The sequence below is a fragment of the Oryctolagus cuniculus genome, chromosome 13 (genome assembly GCF_964237555.1).
Source record: "Oryctolagus cuniculus chromosome 13, mOryCun1.1, whole genome shotgun sequence".
NCBI classification, from domain to species: Eukaryota; Metazoa; Chordata; class Mammalia; order Lagomorpha; family Leporidae; genus Oryctolagus; species Oryctolagus cuniculus.
In genome coordinates, this window is record NC_091444.1 from 68,824,913 (window position 1) to 68,846,442 (window position 21,530).

At 50.1% G+C, this 21,530-nt stretch overlaps 1 protein-coding gene across 10 annotated transcripts in view; it reads left to right on the plus strand.

Annotated features, from left to right (window-relative positions):
* Positions 1-21,530, plus strand: part of FRMD4A (FERM domain containing 4A) — a 647,838-nt gene that overhangs the window by 456,963 nt on the left and 169,345 nt on the right. The gene's annotated exons all lie outside the window — the stretch shown is intronic.

Sequence of the window (21,530 nt, forward strand, 5' to 3'; positions counted from 1 at the left end):
CCACCACGTGAGGCTACGTTCTCGCTTCCAAGTTGTCCCGGGGTTATGTTGTCTCTCCCCTCTGACCCAGTGTCTCGGTGGCCATGGGCAGGGCACTTACAACCACCTACTTCTGGTAAAATAGAGGAACGGAGTGTCCCGTGATTCTGGGAAACTTAGCAAACCTAACTATTCAGTGTTTTCTAAGAGAATTAAAGATAACAGGATTATTGCCACAAATGGTAGGGTGTTCCCCATCTCGAGAAACCAGTAGGTTGGAAGTGCCAGCAAAGGCGAAGGCTCCACAGTGCGGGCCAGTAACCACGTGGGGTTATTGAGTGCTTGAAGTGTGTCCAGGGCAAATGGAGACGAGCCGTGAGCACGAAATACACACCAGATTGGAAAGACTACGCATGAAAGTAAGCAGAGTTCTTACCGTGACTTTTGTATTGATCTCGCTGTGCTGAACTGATCATGTTTTGGATATTTTAGGCTAAAGAAATGGTATAGTTAAAATTAATCTCACCTGTTTCTTTTTAAATATGGCTACTAAGAAAGTGGCATTTTATATTGGGCTGACCTCTGAGGTGTAGGCACATGAACACACATACAGGTTTACACATTGCATTTGAGAGGCAGAGAGAGAGCACGTGGTTCACTTTGCAGATCCCACAGTGGCTGGGGGGTGGGCAGGGTTAGAACTGGGAGCCAGGAACTCAATCCAGGTTTCCCATATGAATGACAGGGACCTGATTCCTTGCACCATCACCTGCTGCTCCCCAAGGTTTGCATTAGCAGGCAGATGGAGTCAGGAGACAAAGCCAGGAATCAAACCCAGATACTCTGATGTGGGATACAAGCATTTTAATTCCTAGGCCAAACACCCACTCCTCGTATTCTCTTTTTGTTGAGCAGCTGCCTTGAAAGGATAGAGAAAATCTTAAAAATGAAGAAAAAAAAATTATGTACCTGATAAAATTATTTAGGGTTACTCAGATGCCTGGATACTACTGGGTGTCCTACACAATAGTGGCTACATTGTACCGTTCTTTTTAGACATTCTGTGGAGCATGTCTTATTCAACCCTTATAGTAGCTGTGTAAGGTAGGTGCTGTCCCAGATGAGCAAGCAGAAATTTTGAAAGGTTCACTACTAACTGCTCGCAGTCACGTCACTGGTTAGGTAGTGCCCACGTATCCCTGGAGCCGAGAGCTTCTGGACACCTGTGCGCTCCTCACTCCATCACCACCAGGCCGTGCAGTAAACACCTGAGACGTGGCAGCGTCCCCCTGTGAGTCTGTCCCCGAGCCACCAGCAGCCTGAATGAGGGAAAGGCAAGACTTTGAACCTTATCTCAGGTCCACAACTGAAGCTGGGTTTACCCAAATCATTTTGCTCCTTTGAACTCAGCTCTTAATCTATCTGGAAACGATTTGAGCACGTGAGCTAAAAGGATGAAGGGTTTTCACATCATGTGTAAGCCTGAGGCTCTCAGGTGTGGAAGAAACCCATATGGCAGTAGGTGAAATCACCATCGCCTTCGCATCACACGTCTCTGACAGTGGTGCGGTGATAGTCTGTCTCCACGGCCACCTGAGCTGATACAGACTCTAGGTAAAGCAACATTGAGGGCAAGGCAAACAGTCTGGCGGAGGATGGGATAGGAAAATAAAATAAAATAAAATAAAAATAAATGCTGTAAGTGGCTTCTTTGAAATTTCAGAGCTGTAGTGCTACTGCCTAGAATAAGTGACTACACTGGGGCTCTCGCCATGTGAGCACACACCCACAGACACACCCAGCTTCTCTGCCCCCACCCCCAGGGCTTCTGGGGTTCATCATCTTTGGTAAAAATGCAAAGGGCAGTTTTCTGCCAAATACGCCAAGAATTCCCCCAGGGCATTATTTGCCCAGAAAAAAAAAAATGGATTGTGCATCTTCTCGCCAGGCGCCGTCGGCAGGTGGCTCCTGATTTGCTTGCCGGGGCCCCTGCCGAAGCGTCATCCATGTCTGCCATCTGCTCCTGTCTGGGCTGCATTCACCAGGAGTTCCTGCCTCCGCCAAGCCCTTCGAAGCTACGTAGGGAAGCTGGGGGCACACAGAGGCATTTGTCATCACACACCGTCTGCCCCAGGACCTCCGAAGCTACCAGGCCACCTCATGAAACCACAGCCAAAGGGGAGCCGGGCAGCATCACATTGGGCTGACCCCCAGCCTGAACATGATTGCCATCAGCATTCACGACGCTGCTGTGCAGAGCTGGGCACACCACCAAATGGGCAAAACAGATGTCTTTCCAGACCCGGGGGGGGGGGGGTGTGGGGGGGGCGCTGAGGATAGCATTTTCAAGGCACACGGTGAAACGCATAAATGTTCAGATATAGGGGAGAGATGGGTAATAGTCACTCTGTATGTCATCCAAAGTCCGTTTACCAAAGGAGAGTCCGTAGAAGTATACCCTTGGCGGAACAAGCCGCTCAGTGGTCTCCCCCGTGGGGAGCAGGAGTGCCCCTCTCCCTCGCCCTTCTGCAGCCAAGGTCTTCATGGGAAGGTTGGTGAGCTCTCTTCCTGTGCTGTTTGAGAACAAAGGCAAATCCCAGTTCCCCCTGAGAGGATGGGGGAGAAGAGCGTCAGGATGCTGCAGACTGATGCAGATGTCTAGGGATTCCCCTGCCCCCCCCACCCTCCACCCCCTCCATCCCCGCCCAACACACCCACAGCTCCAGGGCCAGACAGCTCAGCCAGGCGCAGGTGAAGGAGAGGAGGCGTCTTTACATCCTCAGCTCCCGAGCAGATCGAGCAGATCGGTCCAGGCTGCTGGTTGCCTGGCAACAGCTTTCTCTGCCCCTCTCCCATCTCCCCCTCCTGCACCCCATTTCTGTGCCCCATTTCCTCCTTGATGTTAGTCTTAACCATCTTAAAGTGCCTTCATTGGAACCATTTGAAATTGTGACTGTTTGGCTGACTTTGACCTGTTAAACGGACAGTTCCATGTCCTCACACCAAGAGCGATGGGGGAGAGAAGAAAGGAGAGGGGAGAAGGCACCATTCGCACCCTCCCAGGGCTGGGTCAGGCTGCGGACAGTTGCTGTCTGTGTTTTGGTGTTGGCTTTTGTTGTACCGCTGAGTTATCCTGTGATCCCTCTACAAAATCATTTTCTACATATTCTCTAGGGTAGCCCTGTAAGAGTGTGTGCAGGCGAGAGCCTCAGGAGATGGCTATTAGGCTGTGTGCTTCCAGCTTCTGTCTTTTTGCCAAAGGGGGAGGTGAAAACGAACTCAGCACACAACACAGCTCAGCAAAACCTGAATAATGGTGGTACACACGTGTCAGGGCTGGCATTGGGGCACAGCGGGTGAGGCCACTGCCTATAGTGCCAGCATCCCATATGGGGACCGGTTCAAGTCCCAGCCGCTCTACTTCCCATCCAGCTCCCTGCTTAATGTACCTGGGAAGGAAGTGGAAGATGGCCTAAGTGCTTGGGCCCCTGCCACTCACATGGGAAACCCAGATACAGTCCCTGGTTTCCCAGGTGGTAGAAACCTGGGCATTAACACATCTGAGGTTGGCATCGCTTTTTATTCCTGTCTCCCAGACCAGTTTTTGGCAAGCTACTCAGTTCAGAGACGTGCTTATCTGGTAAATGCCGCTTATCTGCCCCTGGGCTGTGCAGACCTAACCCTCCCTCCATTTGGGCTGAGAGTTCACTCTAGAGGTGAGAAGGGATTATTGAGGCCACAGGACTTCTCACAGTTTGAAGGGCGGCTCCCCTTTTCCATGGGGCTGCACACCTGTGGCCTCTCCTCCACATTGTCAAGGAGCACAGGTGCTGGAGGGGGGACTCAGAGGGTCCGCGGAACTCACAGCTGCTGAGTGTCTTCTGCCTGGCACACCTTCCCCTAGGCTCTTCCGTTTCTCTTCTCCCGTTCCCTCACATGGCCAGCACACAGCTAATGGCTTAGCTGCCTGAGCAATGTGGAAGGATTCCGTATCTTGCCAAAGCCCCAGGCCCACACCTCCAGTTGCGTACAGGGTCTTTGTAACTGGCCACCTGGGTGGCACCTCCAGCCTCACACACCTGGCTCAAGCATGATGCCCCCCCCCCCCCAGCTAATTGGGGTTACTTTGTCTTGTACCTGCTTTGAAAGTGACCCCAATGAATCTGCAAATCAGCCAGGCTTTAGAAGTCCCTTCCTCTTTTCTTTTCTTAAAAAAACTTGTTTATTATTTATTTGAAAGGCAGAGTGACAGAGCTGGGGGGGAGGGGGAGGGGGAGGGAGAGAGAAAGAAAGGTCTTCCATCTATCTGCTAGCTCACTCCCCAAAAGCCCACCATACTCAGGGCTAGGTCAGTCTGAAACTAGAAGCTGAGACTTCCATCTGGGTCTGCCATGTGGGTGGCAGGAACTGAAGTACTTGAGCCATCGTCTGCTGCCTTTTAGGTACATTTGCAGGAAGCTGAATCAGAAGCATGGTGTAGCCAGGACTTGAACCAGGCCCTCTGTATGGGATGTGGGCATCCCAAGCAATGACTTAACCTCCAGTGCCATAGCACCTGCCACCTGCTCTCCTTTATAACTTATTCCTTAGCACTGTTTCCATCCTTGCATCTTAGCAGTGTTTTGCCCTCATAAGGAAATGAGCTTCCTTCTCCACTGCCATAGATACCCAAGTGTAGATGCTAACCACTCTGGACTCAAGGTTCTCCACAGCCTCCTGGTCTCCCACATGGGTGGCAGGGGCCCAAGTACTTGGGCCATCCTCTCCTGCCTTCCCATGCACATTAGCAGGAAGCTGGGTCAGAAGTGGAGCAGCCAGGATTCAAGCTGGCACTGTGAAATGGGATGCTGGCCTTAGAAGTGGTAGCCTAATCCACTGCACGCAGCCCATTGCTAGCCCCTTGCTAGAGATTCGAGTTACAAGTTCATGTGCTGGCCCGTGGCCACGTATTTTTGTTCAAGACATTGTTCTAAGTGTCTAATATGTGCTCAGGCATCTCTTCAGCCCGGTAACTCCCTGAGGTAGGACACTACTACTGCTCCCATGTTTCAGATGAGCAAATTGAGGCACTGAGAAGGTAAGGAACTTACTCAGAGTTTCACAGCTACAAAGTGGTAGAGACCAAGTTCAAAAGCAGGACGCCTAACTCCAAAGTTAGAGTTGGTTCCAGCATGCTGAGAGCCCACAGGCTCTGGGGACAGATGGCTTGGCTTCAAGTCCACCCGCAGTGTTTAGCAGCTCCATGACCTTGGCCAATTGCACAGCCTCTTTAAGCTTCAATTCTTCACCTCTATACAGGGACTGAGAGCTGTCTCCAGTCTTCCTGCTGTCATTGACACTGCGTCTGCCTCACAGATTTATGATTGGTATTAAATGAATTACAACATGACAAGTGCTCAGAAGGCTCCCTGGCACATAGTAGGCATCTCTTAGCTTGAAATCAGAGGCCAGGCTAGACCACTCAGTAGTCATGGTAACCCAAGCAAGTCATTTGCCTTTGCTCCCTTGTATGTGAAATGGGCATGTTAACTACCTTGGTTTTGGGGGAAGGCGTTTAAGAGACTGAAATGCTACATAATTTATGGCGCCATTATTCGTAGTAATTTGGTCTTCGTATGATTCCGTGCAAGGAAAAATGGAGTATTGATAGAGTCCAGAGTAACTCTATTCAAAATGTCTTAACTGCCTAACCTCCCAAGCTCCTCAACACAGCATCCCCATCTTTTCGGTCACAGTCATTGTCACTGCCCAGCCTTCCAGTGTCATGCAACTCAGATGGCAAGGTCACAGGGTGACAGTCAGGATATATATGTACTTATGCAGAGTCCAGAGAACCATCAAGACAAGTGGATTGGGCATTGTGCTGCAATTCTGTCAGAGCATGCCAATAATCACTCATCACTCTTAGGCATAAAATAGAAAAAAAAATGATGGCTGCATCCTAGTGTCTTACAAATGACTTTATCCTTACATTAAAATGATACCAAAGCACAATTAGATATGACTGGATCACGTTAGCTGTGATCTGTGGGGAGGTAAAAACTGAAGGCATATGCTTTCCCTTATGAGCAAGGCTGGGATTGGACTTCCTTGCCCATTGCTCAGAGATTCAAGTTACAAGTTCATGTGCTCATTGGCATTTCTCAGTAGAGGCTGTATCCTTCACAGAGGTTGCAGTGCACTAACCCAGTTTTTAAATATTTTTTTTTGCTTTTTAATCAGTTATTTTTTATAGTTTGAGTGGAGGGGAAGGGAGGGAGGATGGAGACACAGAGAGAGAGAGAGAAAGCAATCTTCCATATCCTGGGTCACTCTCCAAATGCTTGCAACAAACAGAGCTGGGCCAAGCTAAAGCCAGGAACCAAGTACTCAGTCTGGGGCTGTTTGGTGAGGGGCAGAGGACTAAATACTTGAGCCATCACCTGCTGCCACTCAGAGTGCGCATTAACAGGAAACTGGAGTCGGAGCAGAGCCAGGACTGAACTCAGGCACTCTGATATGGGATGCTGGGATCCCAAGCAACATTTTTTTGAAGATTTATTTATTTATTTATTTATTTATTTATTTATGGGGCTGGCGCTGTGGCATAGCAGGTAAAACTGCTGCCTGCAGTGCTGGCATCCGTGTGGGCGTTGGTTCTAGTCTCAGCTGCTCCACTTTTGATCCAGCTCTCTGCTATGGCCTGGGAAAGCAGTGGAGGGTGGCCCAAGTCCTTGGGGCCCCTGCACCCACGTAGGAGACCTGGAGGAAGCTCCTGGCTTCAGATCTGCGCAGCTCCGGCCATTGCGGCCATCTGGGGAGTGAACCAGCAGATGGAAGCTCTCTCTCTCTATATATATATATATATATGTGTGTGTGTGTGTGTGTGTGTGTGTGTGTATCTGTAACTTTGCCTTTCAAATAAATAAATATATCTATATAAAAAAGATTTATTTATTTATTTATTTGAAAGGCAGAGATACAGAAAGTACAGGACAGAGAGAGAGAGAGAGAGCGCAAGATATTCCATTTGCTGGTTTACTCCAAATGGCCTCAATGACCAGGGCTGGTCAAGGTTCAATCCAGGAGCCAGGAACAACTTCTTGGTCTTCCATGTGTGTGCCAGGGCCCAAGTTCTTGGGCCATCTTCTGCGGCTTTCCCAGATGCATTAGCAGTATGTTGGATTGGAAGTGGAGCAGCCCAGACTCGAACTGGCGCCCATACGGGATGCCGGCACCGCAGGCAGAGGCTTAACCCACCACAGCACTGGCTGCCCAGGCAACATTTAACCAGTAACACCACAAGCTCACCTCTGCTAGCCCAGCTCTGCAGTGCGCAGTGAGCTGCACATTTGAATGTATTCAAACAAAACTCTGTCTGACTGTGCCGGTCTGAGAGACATGTGCCTGACACAGCCGCCAGCATCAGAGCAACTCTGGACAGTTCCCTGGAGAACTGCATTTCCCAGGAAGTGACTAACTGCCATTGCAGACGGATCAAGGCATTTTTTTTCTTTTAGGGAAGAAGGTTTTAAAATTTCATGTGGACTCCTTTGAGGGTGGTAATAGATCAGTACAGTGATTCATAAATTTTATATTGTTGATAGATCTCAAGATATATGACTACAATAAAGTGGGCCATATGTTGGTAGGACAGTATAAAAATCTTTTATTAGCATTCCTGTACTTTGGCCTTTCTTACTCTTACGAGAATAATAGCATTGGTGATTTACAAAACAACAAAAAGAGTATCAGTAGACTCATATCTGTATATTTCCTGTAAAGGTATTTTAGAATTCTAATAACTCTCAATACTGCATTTCATTTTGTCACATATGAGAAACAGAGTCAGAGAAGTGTGAGTAAATTTTTATATGTAAAATTTATATGTAAACTAGCGAATATTGTGATATTGAAATGCCTTCAGTATTAAGTCTATCAAACATCCACACACTCCATGCAGACACACACACACACATACACATACACACTCACATGCACACTAACGTGTACACAGAAGTACATCCGCACACGCATATAACACACACATAGATGCATGCACACACATTCACATACAATGCATCAATCCAGAGCAGAGCTGCCTCATAACCCAGAATTCAACAGTGGGATTCTCACCAAATTGTACTCATGAGCAATAAACAAATACTCGTGTTTGCATATGGCCTCACTTTGTTCGTGCACAGTGAAGTCACATGCAGTTCATTCCATGTGAGTTCTGCAGGCTCCTGGACTGTGTCCTTCGCAGCAGGAATGGTAGACGGGTCAGGCCATCCTCACAACAATGTGTAGCAGGAAAGGGAGTTTCCCTACTCTTTTTATTGTGGAGGAAAAACTTCCCAGAGGTCCCTCCCTATTCCTCAAAACCTCCTCCACCCTAGCCTGGAGGAAGTTCATATTCCCCTTTCTGAACCAGTCCCTGAAGGGAGGTTGGGGGAGGGGTGAGGGGTGAGGGGATGGGTGGGTGGAGGGGGGGGAGGGGAAGAGAGCTGATGCCATGGTTGGACCCAGTGGTTCTCAGAACGTTCTCGAAGTGCCAAACAGCATAGGCAGCACCTGGAAACATGTTAGACATGCACCTTCTGGTTGCTGGTGTTGTGGCACAGCGGGTTGGTTGGTGCCTGTGATATGGGCTTCCCATGTGAGAGCCAGCTGGAGTCCTGGCTGCTCCACTGCCAATCCAGTTCTCTGCTAATGGGCCTGGGAAGGCAGCAGAAGATGGGCCAAGTGCTTGGGGCCCTGCTACCCACATTGTAGTCATTGGAGTGGGGGTGAACCAGCGATGGAAGATGTCTGTCTCTCGCTCTTTCTCTCTCTGTTGCTCTGCATTTCAAATAAATAAAATTAATCTTTTCTAAAAAAAGAAAATAAATGCAGCTTCTGAGCCACCATCTGTACCACCCCCAACAGATGGAGCAGCCTGAGAGCAGTGCCTAGTGATAGAGCCAGAGGGTGGTCCAGGGCCGCTGCCCCGGGCACTCGCGTGCCAGCCACCTCATGGTGAATTAAGACTAAGAACTGCGTGCACGCTATGCGCCTCTCCCTCAGTGGCTCCCACATAAAAGCAGTTGATGCAGCAGTTACAGACCTAGAAAATTTAAAAATAAACGGAAAGTGGAGCTGGAGTGCTTTCTTTTTTTTTTTTTTTTTCCAAGTTCAGGATATGAGCAAGCACTATTGTCTACTTTAGGCTTCATTTATATAATAGAAAACACATTAAAAGGGATATACCATCAGTGTGAAGGACAGTCTTTCAAATAGGATACATTTAGCTTTATTTAAAGTTTACATTATTTTCCTGTTTTGCCATTGCCCCCAGAACTGAAGAGCCACAGACGCAGGAAAAGCTCACACTTAGACAAAGTCATGTCCAAGTTTGAATTCTGGCTCGCTTTCCCCATGCGCCTGGTGGGTGGCCTCGGGAAATATGACTGCCTTGTGTGACTGTGATGAGAGTTAGTAATAAGAAAACCAGGCACCTAGTTTCTCCCTGGGACATGCTGGCCCCTAAGTGGTGGCTGCCATCATCAAAAGCCTGACTGTGTGCTGTTGGGTGAAGTGACAGAGCGAATAAATGAGTAGTTAAAAATGTTCTGGGCCGGCGCCGCGGCTCACTAGGCTAATCCTCCGCCTAGCGGCGCCGGCACACCGGGTTCTAGTCCCGGTTGGGGCGCCGGATTCTGTCCCGGTTGCCCCTCTTCCAGGCCAGCTCTCTGCTGTGGCCAAGGAGTGCAGTGGAGGATAGCCCAGGTGCTTGGGCCCTGCACCCCATGGGAGACCAGGAGAAGCACCTGGCTCCTGGCTCCTGCCATCGGATCAGCGCGGTGCGCTGGCCGCAGCGCGCCAGCCGCGGCGGCCATTGGAGGGTGAACCAATGGCAAAGGAAGACCTTTCTCTCTGTCTCTCTCTCTCACTGTCCACTCTGCCTGTCAAAAAAAAAAAAAAAAAAAGTTCTGATTTGGTCTGCTTATGACCTTTGTCCTCATTTGTGACAAAAGAGACAACTGAACTCTGTATCAGTGACTCCAACTACTGGGTTAGATGATGCTCAGTCAACAGGATAAGGAACAGGAATGGGTCACAGGCTCACCAGCTCACCAAATTATTTTTTTAGGTAATGATTAGAATCCCCAAAATTCAGTCAATCATTGGGTTCTTTGGCCACCAGATACCTTTCCTTTCAAGTGTGTAACTCCATAATAGCCTAACTGGGACTGTCAAAGCCTCTGACTGTGAAAGAATGAGGAAATGCAATGTGACAGGCAGACTGTATGCACAGGAAAAAAGCTAGCTGGGACCGACCACCTGGATTAGGGCAGACTCCTCAAGTTGAAGAGCATAGCCCTGGGGCCGGCGCCGTGGCATAGCGGGTAAAGCTGCTTTGTGCACTGCCACCATCCCATATGGGCACCGGTTCAAGTCCCAGCTGCTCCACTTCCGATCCAACTCTTTGGTGTAGCCTGGGAAAGCAGTAGAAGATGGCCCAAGTGCTTGGGCTCCTGCACCTGCATGGGAGACCCAGAAGAAGCTCCTGGCTTCTGGCTTTGGATCAACTCAGCTCCGGCCGTTGCACCATCTGGGGAATGAACCCCCTGTCCCCCGCGCCTCTGCCTCCCTGTAACTGCCTTTCAAATAAATAAATACATCTTTTAAAAAAAGAACACTGTCCCCAACAAGAAAATGTGCACTCACTTTGGGATGTCCGCTGAAAAGTGAGGGGGTCCTCTGCTGAACAGCTGCTTTCAAATTTCGGGGTTCCCAAGAGCTCCTCATATTCAGTAAGTGTTCACTAAAATGGCTCGCAGGACTGAGGAAAATGCCACACTTAGGGTGACACTGTGATTATAAAGCAAGACCAGAGTTAACACCTGAAGTCTTTAGGGCTCCCCAAGCATGACCTTTGACCTCCGACCCCTTGGTAACCCTTACTGTATTAGTCAGCTTGGGCTGCCATAACAAAACATCACAGGCTGGGAAAGGTGGCTTAAATGCAGAAACTGTTTCTCAGTTTTAGAGGCTAGAAGCCCGAGAACAAGGTGTTGGCTCGCAGACGGTTCCTTCTGCGTGGTGCCCCACACAGCCCTGGCTCTGGGTGTACATCCCTGGTGTCTCCACCTCTGATCCAGACCCCACGGCTGCACCCTGATGCGCTCAGTGAATCCTGATCGCCTCCCAACTACAGCTGCATCCTGAGATGTGTTGGGCTTTAGGACTTCAGTTTTCATTTATTTATTTATTTTTTATTTTTATTTTTTTTATAGGCAGAGTGGACAGTGAGAGAGAGACAGAGAGAAAGGTCTTCCTTTGCCGTTGGTTCACCCTCCAATGGCCGCCGTGGCCAGCGTTCTGCAGCCGGCGCACCGTGCTGATCCGATGGCAGGAGCCAGGTACTTATCCTGGTCTCCCATGGGGTGCAGGGCCCAAGCACTTGGACCATCCTCCACTGCACTCCTGGGCCACAGCAGAGAGCTGGCCTGGAAGAGGGGCAACTGGGACAGAATCCGCTGCCCCTACCGGGACTAGAACCTGGTGTGCCCGTGCCGCAAGGCGGAGGATTAGCCTAGTGAGCCACGGCGCCGGCTTCATTTATTTTTAAAGATTTATTTATTTATTTGAAAGAGTTACACAGAGAGAGAAGGAGAGGCAGAGAGAGAGAGAGAGGTCTTCCATCTGCTGGTTCACTCCTCAGTTGGACACAATGGCCAGAGCTGTGCTGATCTGAAGCCAGGAGCCAGGAGCTTCTTCCAGGTCTCCCACGTGGGTGCATGGACCCAAGGACCTGGGCCATCTTCTGCTGCTTTCCCAGACCATAGCAGAGAGCTGGATTAGAAGTGGAGCAGCCGGGACTTGAACCAGTGCCCATATGGAATGCTGGTGCTGCAGGCAGTGTCTTTACCCACTATACCACTACACCGACCCTTTCAGTTTCTTTTGAGGGGACACAATTCAACCTCATAACAGTAACCTTGAACAAGTGACCTCTTTAAACCTCAAGATTAATGTCTTCTTCCTTTTTTTTTTTTTTTTAACAAAGGAAAGGGAAAGCAAAGAGTACATAATCCGTGCTTGGAAGGGCAGTTGTAAGGCACAAAAGCAGCAGTGTGTGGAGCTGCCTCCCACGGAGCATCCTGGGGCGGCACCGGGAGCCAGACGCCGTCATTTTTCTAGGGAGAGGCTGGCTGTTGCGCTGCCAGGGCCGAGCCCCCCGGCTCTTGCAGGGGTAGCCCCGTCTGCAGACTGCAGACGCAGTGTTTCACCAGAGGGAAGTCAGGCCTGGCGGGGTCAGCATCCGCTGGCCCAGACCTGAGTCATCACTCTGGTGTGAGGTGTCTGCTCCTTCCGAGTCACAACCATGGGAGACGTGGCTGATGGCTCGGCAGGCACCCTGCCCTCTGGAAGCAGCAGGCCGCTCGCAGGGAGCTGTGTGGCATGGGGTGTGGCATAGGAGCCTTGAGCCGGTGTCTTCGACATGGCCAGGTAGCAATCTGGAAAGAACACATGCATCTTACTGAGTTTCTCTCTCTCTCTCTTTTTATCTAAGATGTATTTATTATCTTTCATCCACTGGTTCACTCCGCACATGGCTACAATCTTCAGGGCTGGGCCAGGCCAAAGTCAGGAGCTTCCTCCTGGTTCCCCAGGTGGGTGTAGGGGCCCAAACAGTTGAGCTATCTTGACAGCGTTTCCCAGGCCATGAGCAGAGAGCTGGATCAGAAGTGGAGCAGCAGGGACTCGAACCAGCATCCATTTGGGATGCCGGCATGGCAGGCGGTGGCTTTATCCACCATTCCACAACGCTGGCCCATTACTAAGTTCTTAGTGTTCTGTAAGCTTAAAAGAGAAAGGAAAGAAAGATGCTAATGGTACCCAAAGTCTGGTGACCTGTGGCCTCACCTCCCGGGAGTTCCTGGGAGTGGCTTTGGTGGGCATTTTCCAACAGGAGTCCTGTCAGCTGGGATGAACAGTGAGGAGATGGTCATTCAAGAAGTATTTCCTCATGAGTAGAATTTCCTTAGTCTTGTGTCCAACTGATGACTAAATAAATGGTAACTTCCCCTGAATGCCTTTAGCAATGGTAATTCCTCCAGCCAAGCCCTGAAGCGATGTTCATTCATCATTGTGTGCTGCTAATCATCCCCAGATGGCTGTAACTCAATGTCATGGTTATGGTCTGTATTGAAGACTGAGTAATCAAGGACAACAGGCACTGCCTGGCTCCCACAGCAGTGGAAGGTCTACAGAATAGAATCCCAGTATCGGCTGACCTGGGGAAAGCAACCTTGAAGTCAGACAGCGCAGCGAACTTATGACAGAGATAAGTTGACCCAAGTGGACCATACATGGTGCCTGGTCATTCAGAGAGCTTCCCATGATGCTTTTAGAAAGGGGATGATTTGAGATGGCATGTCATGCCCTGTTCCATTTTTTAGGATTTATTTATTTGAGAGGGAAAGGGAGAGATCTTCCATCCATGTCTCAAATGGCCACAACAGCAGGCTGAGCCAGGCTTAAGCTAGGAGCCGGGAACTCCATCCTGTTCTTCTGTTTGGGTGGCAGGGGGTTAAGTATCTGGGCCATCTTCTGCTCCTTTTCCAGTGAGCAGGGAGCTGGGTCAGAAGCAGAGTAGCCAGGACTCAAACTGGCATTTCAGTGTGGGATGTTAATGTCATAAGCGGCAGTTCAACCCCACTGCACCCCAGTGCAAACCCCGCACCCTGTTCTTGATGGAAAGGATGGTTTCCAGATGAACAAAACCCCTTTTCTTCCTCTGTCACCCTGAAAGGTGTTCCCCGGGCCGGTTCTCGTGGAGGCCACCAGACTCCTGACTGTTTGGATGTTGTAGGAACATGAAAATGGAAGAAGAGAGTGAGCAGGTGGAGAGCAGATACTTGGGGAACTTCAGAACATTCACAGGAAAATGGAAGTAGGAGGTCACGTTTCTTCTGGTGCAAAAAAATTTGACATCCGTGATACGTACTCCATGAACATACTGTGCAGTTTCTAAAAAGTTTGCACCAAAATGAAGTTACTTATTAAAATGAGAACAGAGAGACAAGGAGAGCGAGCTCACCCACCTACTGGTTCTTTCCCCAGATGTCTGCAGTAGCTGAGGCCCGGCCCAGCTGCAGCTGAAGACCAGGAACTCAATCCAGGTCCCCCAGTTGGGTAGCAGGAACCCAACTACTTGAGCCATCACTGCTGCCTCCCTGGGTCTGCAGGACGATGGAGTCAGGACCCAGAGCTGGGAATCAAACTTAGCACCCCAATATGGCACCTTAACCAATAGGCCAAACACCCTTCCCTCAGTGTATCTTTTATGCCATTTTTTCCCACCAGCATGTTGAAGTGCTCCCTCAGCAGACCTCGACAGTTTTGCATAACTGGAGATGTGTGCATTGAGGAGGCACTTTGCCCAAGAGCGATGAGCCTGGGACTGGATGTAAAGCTAGCTGGGAGGCACGGCAGGACTACGCTCGTGGCTTCCTGTGGAAGGCGAGGTGGTACTATCAGAGTCAGGGCCCTGGGGGGACTCTCCTGGTGCCACAGAGGGAGGAGGGGGGCTCTGATGATGTCGCTCACGCCCGTTCGCACTGAATGTTATATAAAGGACGGTGGCTGAAAGCGTGACTGACTTCCTTACCGATCCTGTGTTTTGTTTTTTTGTTTTGTTTTTTGACAGGCAGAGTTAGACAGTGAGAGAGAGTTAGAGTGAGAGAGAGAGAGAGAGACAGAGAGAAAGGTCTTCCTTCTGTTGGTTCACCCCCCCAAATGGCCACTATGGTCGGTGCACTGCACCAATCCGAAGCCAGGAGCCAGGTGCTTCCTCCTGGTCTCCCATGCGGGTGCAGGGCCCAAGCACCTGGGCCATCCTCCACTGCACTCCCTGGCCACAGCAGAGAGCTGGCCTGGAAGAGGGCAACCGGGACAGAATCCGGCGCCCCAACCAGGACTAGAACCCGGGGTGCCGGCGCTGCAAGGCGGAGGATTAGCCAAGTGAGCCGTGGCCCTTACAGATCCTTTGTAACTGCCGTGCATTCCTTGTGATCCACGGAATGCTGTCCACGGTTTCATGAAACAAGGTCTGGAATCTTGGCTGCAATCCTTGGCTTCTGGGTGCTTTTCTCGGGAGAAGCAGTGACTCAGAGCCCAGTCCACGCGTCAGAACCCTTGAACCTGGCCGGTCTCCGCCAAATAGGCTTTGCAAGAAGCTTCTTCCTAGCTCAGTGACCATATTAAGAGCAGGAGAGAGGAAGCAGGTGCTAAATTTGTGTGGTCCTTTCTCAGGGAATCTCCCCCAAGGAAACCATTCCCTGAACCACCAGTGTTTCCAGCAATGTGCCAGAGAGGATTCTGTGTCTTGGAAGTTTGGGGACTGCCTTGCAGTATGTTCTCATCTGAGATATGGGTGTATTTGCACGTGAGAAACCCCTGAGGACCTCTGTGATGTCGACCCCTGGTTCGCCAGTCTTCCTGGGCCTCCCCGAACATGAACACTCCTGCCTCTTCTGGCCGTGAACTCCTTTTGGGGTGTACAGGTTCTCAAGGTCCCCAGAACTGGCACCCTGTGAAATTGCACCCTGGAAAACTCCCTGTGTGGCTCTGTCAATGCACAGGTGCCGGCTCAGCCCCTCCGGAGGCTAACAGGGTGGCTCTGACAAGCCCCTTCATCTTTCTGTGTCTGCTTTCCCCACGACAAAAAAAAAAAAAAAAAAAAAAAAAAAAAAAAAAAAAAAAAGATTTCCAAGCCACTCCTTTTTCCTTCCCAAAGAAAAGTTAGCAAGATAAGGAAATGGCGTAAAAATGCATTGAGCAACGGTGCTACAAAAACCTCTAATGAATATCATAGGAGTTCCTTGCAAGACATGCCGATGCCCATTCCTTAAAGAAAAACTAAAATCTGGGATTCTCTGCTGAGCTATGTAGTGCCAAGTCCATAGTTGTCACTCATGCTCCATCATGAGGATTACATGATACAACATGTAAAGTATGTAACATCAAATTGTAAATATTTACTTGCCAAGCATTCTACTAAATAGCCTTGTGTGCTTTTGCTGATTGTTTATGATTGTTCACGATGGTCTACTGTGCAGGAATCCGAGGCACAAAGAGTTCAGCAGCTGCGGTTCCCACAGCTCTGCAAGTGACAGAACTGGGCTCCAACCCAATTCTGTCCAGTATCGGAGCCCTGCTCTTACCCATTCCGTTCGCTGCCTTGCTGAATGAACGCAAGTTGAAACGGGGGGAAAAAATAAAAAAAAAAAGTCTGCATTTCCTTCTAGTGCCTCCTAATGACCCCTGTCTCGGGTCCCCCTTCGGCAGCCTGACCCTGCGCTCTCAGATAGACAATACCGCAGTGGCACGTGCTCTGTGCATGTTGCCATCGCAGGAAATGATCTGATTGTCTGGGAGTCTGTTTGCCAAAGTGGGACTAAGGGGGAAAAAGAAAAACAACGGAACAGAGAATTTCAGAGGTGAGAGTGAGGTCGTTTATCATCAAGAGGGGGAAATGCTAACCCTGTTGGCTTAAAAAGCCATTTGGCTCTCTTTCCCACTTGTTTAAATCACCCACTTTTGGCACCTTCCTGGAAGTGTGTCCTGTATGTTCACCAGGGCTGTCTCATGTCCCTGCTCACCTCCTCCTGAGGGCCTCCATGCTCCTCCCCTTGATCTGCTTTTAGTCCTGAAGAACTGTGGTCTGGATCAGAAATTTCAGCCACATCAGTGTAGTCCTCCCGGTGCTCCGGGGAAATGCAATCAGTCTGTTGTTCAGAAGTCTTTCTGAATGTCAGCTTTCAAATTCTGCCACCCTGGGACTGTTGGGACATTAATACGGGAGGAACTAAAAGGAGCCTCAGTAGGCAAGGATTCGATTATTCGATTGCTCCCTGGTTTTCTTCCCCCTGGAGAAGCCAGCAAGGGGGCTGAGCTCACCCTGCGAGCAGGCAGGGATGTATCTTAGGGAGGATCTGACTGCCGGTTTCTGAAGAGAACTGTCTGCCTGGACACTTGACCTTTTCCGAGCCAGATTGCACGTTCTCAGGCGGAAGCCCTCGCCTCTTGTCTTGTGTCCACTGTGGGCTGCGCCACTGTGTGTGACGGAGCACCTGTCTCAAAGCCTCGAGAACTGAGGGCTGAAACAGGAACCCCTCATTGCAGATACGTGTTACTGCTTGAATTCTTACCACAGCCAGGCACCATCTCTTTTGTCTAAAAAAGCAGCAGGTATGTTTTAGCAGTTGGATTGAGACGTGATTCACACACATTGAACTGCATCTGGCGAAAGTGTCCAAGTTGATCACGTTGACACACACACATGCACCCGTGAAACCAGCAAGTTATCTCTGACGGGTTCTGTACCCGCAGCCAACAAGGGTGTCTCTCCTGAGCCCACCCAGACCCCCTGCCGTTCAGTTTCCCTTTGTGTCCCACGGAGAGCTCCGCCAGCACTTTGTCACTGAGTGTTCCGAGCATCTCGGGGACCGTGGGAGAAAGGTGGAGGGGCTCCTGGAAGGAAAGGCAGGTGTTTCTGTTGGCGTCTTTGCTTCTCATGCCTTCGCCCCAGATGCTAAGCCCGGGTCCTGCGGGTTATCAGCATAGCCCAGGTCAGGCTCTGAGCACACTCAGCCCAGTGGGAGTTTCACTTCTTCTCAGGCCCCTCATGAGACAGGAAGACTAGACAGGAAGAAGCCTAACGACAGGGCTTTTCCACAGGAACCAGACCTAAAAATCAGGCTGAAGCTGGGCACTGGCAGTGAGGGCCCGTGAGGGCCCATGTGGGGTGGGCTCCTCCTGAACACAGGAGCCTGGCCCACTGGCCTTCCCAGGGCGCCCCGCAAGGCTCCCACCTGTCCTCTTGTTCTCTTGGGATCTGGAAGACACTTCACCAATGGCCTTGTGCTCCTGGGAGACTCCTGGTTGGCATCTCAGGTGCATGGACAGGAAACCAATAGAAGCCCACGTTAGCCAGGTCCAGTTCTTTCTCGGATGTTACATTAGAAAAGTTCCATTTCAAGTACTTCCACCCTTTGATGCCTGTGGCTGCCATCCAGAGGCAAGTATTTGAAATCCAAGTGCAAAATGCAATGCTTCCAGGCGACCGGGAGCAGATGCCTTTCTCCAGGGTTGGGCTGCAGCTGACCGACTGTCCATGTAGCTTTGTGTGTGTTTGATAGCTTTACCAGCCAACTGGAGCCGTAGGATTGTCACCCATTGCAGTTTCCAAGTCGCCTGGCACCCTCCCTGGTAGGCATGTGGTGTGATTCTGAGGTTGCCTGTTTCTGTGGCTCGCCCAGCTCAGGGACATGGCGGTGATATATTCAGACCGAGATGGGTAAAGGCAAGTTCAGAGTCAGACCTCTTGCACAGCCCTGTGTCAGTTAAGACGGCACAGAGAGACAGGTAGCGTCTGATATTCATAAAAAGCACGCCATGGTGCTCCGAGTGACGCGTACATGACACTGGACCCCCCCACCCCGCCCAGTTTAGGCTAGCAGGAAGTGAGCCGTGCTTCAGATCACTAGGATTTCCTTTCGGAAGAGCTCTTTAAAGAAAGATTAAAGAAATAAAAGCTGTATTTCTAAGAATCAGCCTTTTCAGAACCCATTGTAGAATCCTTTATTCCCAAGATAGTGGTGATCTATAAATAAGATACTCCTGGGTAAGATTCTCAGTGAATTAGGGTGTTTTGTGATAACTGGGCTTTTTTTTTTATTTCCTGAGTATCTTTGTTTCTTAGATTCTTAATGCTTGTATTTATGAGACATTGGAAACTGCCCACAGCCACATCAGCTACTGTTTTATACCCCACTAGCTCTGGTCAGCCACTCAAATGGCCCACAGCCTGTGTGCAGTCATGCCATTCCTGATTACCATTGTTCCTCATTCCTACCCCTATCTGAGTAAGCACTCCTGTGGTCTCCTGTTTTCAGCACTGGTTAGTCAATGATGGGTAAGATCCCCTTGGGGACAACCTAAGACAGGTACAGCCGCTTACGGAGACCACATGGAAACGGGGTCAACAATGGTATGGCCAAGAATCATGCCTCCCGTTGCTCAGAAATAAACGAAAAGGGGGAAATGCAGTGGAATGAGAAGGCCATGTCAAGATGGCCACTGGCAAGCGAGCATCAGTCATTCAGGAATGGCTTTGGAGACCACATGGCAACGGAGCCTGACTGACAACAGGCTGTGATTGGATGGCTTCGGAAACCACATGACAACAGAACCTGCCTGGCAACAGGCTATGATTGGTTAGGGCACAGACCGCCCCTTGACCGGATTGGCTGCCTTGGCTATATAAGCTGCTGTACCAACTGAAATAAACGAGTCTGCGGGCTGCTTGCCTCTGGCTTGCTTTCACCCGACTCCTGGGGTCTGTGTGGTGACTCCACGCCTCTTGCCCCCACCACACTCCTCCTCCCAGAAATGAGTCCACCGCAATAATGCTTGTATTCATGAGACACTGGAATGAAGGAGCAGGCAGTAGAAATGGGATTGGGGCGGGTATGGTGGTACAGTAGGTTGAGTTGCTGCATTGGAATCCCACATTCTAATACTAGAGTGTCTGGTTCCAGTCCTGTTGACTCTGTGCTGTCCAGACTCCCCCCTACTAATGTGCCTGGAAGAAGTAAGTGATGGCCCAAGCACTTCATCACTGCCACCCATGTGGGAGACCCAGTTGGAATTCCTGGCTCCTGGCTTTGGCCTGGCCCACTCAGCCCTGGTTGTTGCAGGCATCTGGGGACTTAACCAGCAGATGGAAGATCTGTATCTTCTGTATCACCTGTCTGTCTGTATTTCTGTCTATCTATTTCTGACTCTGTCACCCTGCCTTTCAAGTCTATGGAAATAAATTAAACATTTTTCAAGGAATTGGCTCAATGATGTAATTCTGAATTAATGTGTGGAAAGAGGTCTTACCCCATCTCCCCTATTAGGCCACACCTGCTCAGTCTTGAAAGTACCACTGATTTAACTTTCTTAAAAAAAAAAATACTTAGTACCTTGTTGAATGGGTGTAGAGTTTCAGTTTTGCAAAAGAAGAGTTCTGGAGATGGATGATCTGTATATGTGAATGTACTCAGCACCACTGAATTAAACACTAAAAAGGCTAACGCAAGGCAGACACTGCCTGGATGCCTGCACAGAGTGTTTCGGTTCGAGTCCCAACTGCATTTCTGATTCCAGGTTTTTGCTAATGCAGACCCTGGGAGGCAGCAGTGATGGCCTAGGTAGTTGGGTCCCTGCTGCACATATTGAGACCCAAATTGAATTCCTGGTTCATGGCTTGGGGCTGTGCTGTTGCCGGTATTTGGGATCTGAACCAGCAGATGAGGGAGACCTTTCTGTCTCTCTTTCCCTCCCTTTCCCTCTCTCTGCCTCTCCCTCTTTTCCTTTTTCAAATAAATAAAATAAACCAATGAGATGGATCTGTAAAAGGTTAAGATGGCAAATTTTAGATGATACGTGTTTTACAAAAAGCTTCCGAATGTGCCTGAGACCGTGGAACTTTATGGGAAGTGTTGGCAGCCAGACCCTCCTTGGTGAGGGATCCTTTGTGCCTCTAAATTCTCTCCACGTAGAATTTCACGCCATAGCCTCTTGTGAGGGAAACACTTGAAGATGTGCTAAGCTCCACCTGTAAATAGGCTCTCAGTAGCGCAAAGTGGGACTTCCAGCGTGACTTTGCCGAGTGGTCCCGGAACCACTTCATTCTCAAGAAGAGAGGGGAGGGTTGCTCAGAGAGTCTGAGCCCCCCCCCCCGCCCCCCCGTTCACACCTTCTTCCTTCTAAACCTGCCTGCTGAGAGAGTACACAGACTTAGCCTCCTGCCCTGAGAATGCTCCCTGGAGACAGCCAGGCACCCAGGGTGAAATCCAGGTGTGGACCCCACCCCCACTCCTGCAGCTGAACCAACTTCAAGGGAAAAGAGAGGCCAGGAATAGCTCCCAGGCTGGGAGTCCTTGGAGCCACAGGTTGGAAGCTGCCCATCTTCTGCCTTCTCCCACCCACACTCTTTCCCCAGAGAGCATAGAAGATTCTGGCAAGTCCTGCTGAGCCTGGTGCCCTGTGGCTTTCTAAAATGTTCTGCCTGTGACTAAAAGGAAATTCAGACTGCAGCCATGGGATACCACCCAGCCTACTGGACACCAAACAGAATGCAAAGGCATGAGATACCCCAAAGGGCGTGATGTTAGGACTGCTGTTTGAACTGGAAGCAGGCATTTTTTTTTTTTTTTTTTGACAGGCAGAGTGGACAGTGAGAGAGAGAGAGACAGAGAGAAAGGTCTTCCTTTGCTGTTGGTTCACCCTCCAATGGCCGCCGCGGCCTGCACACTGCGCTGATGCAAAGGCAGGAGCCAGGTGCTTCTCCTGGTCTCCCATGGGGTGCAGGGCCCAAGCACTTGGGCCATCCTCCACTGCACTCCCTGGCCACAGCAGAGAGCTGGCCTGGAAGAGGGGCAACCGGGACAGAATCCGGTGTGCCGGCGCCGCAAGGTGGAGGATTAGCCTGTTGAGCCGTGGCGCCGGCCGGAAGCAGGCATATTTTCAAC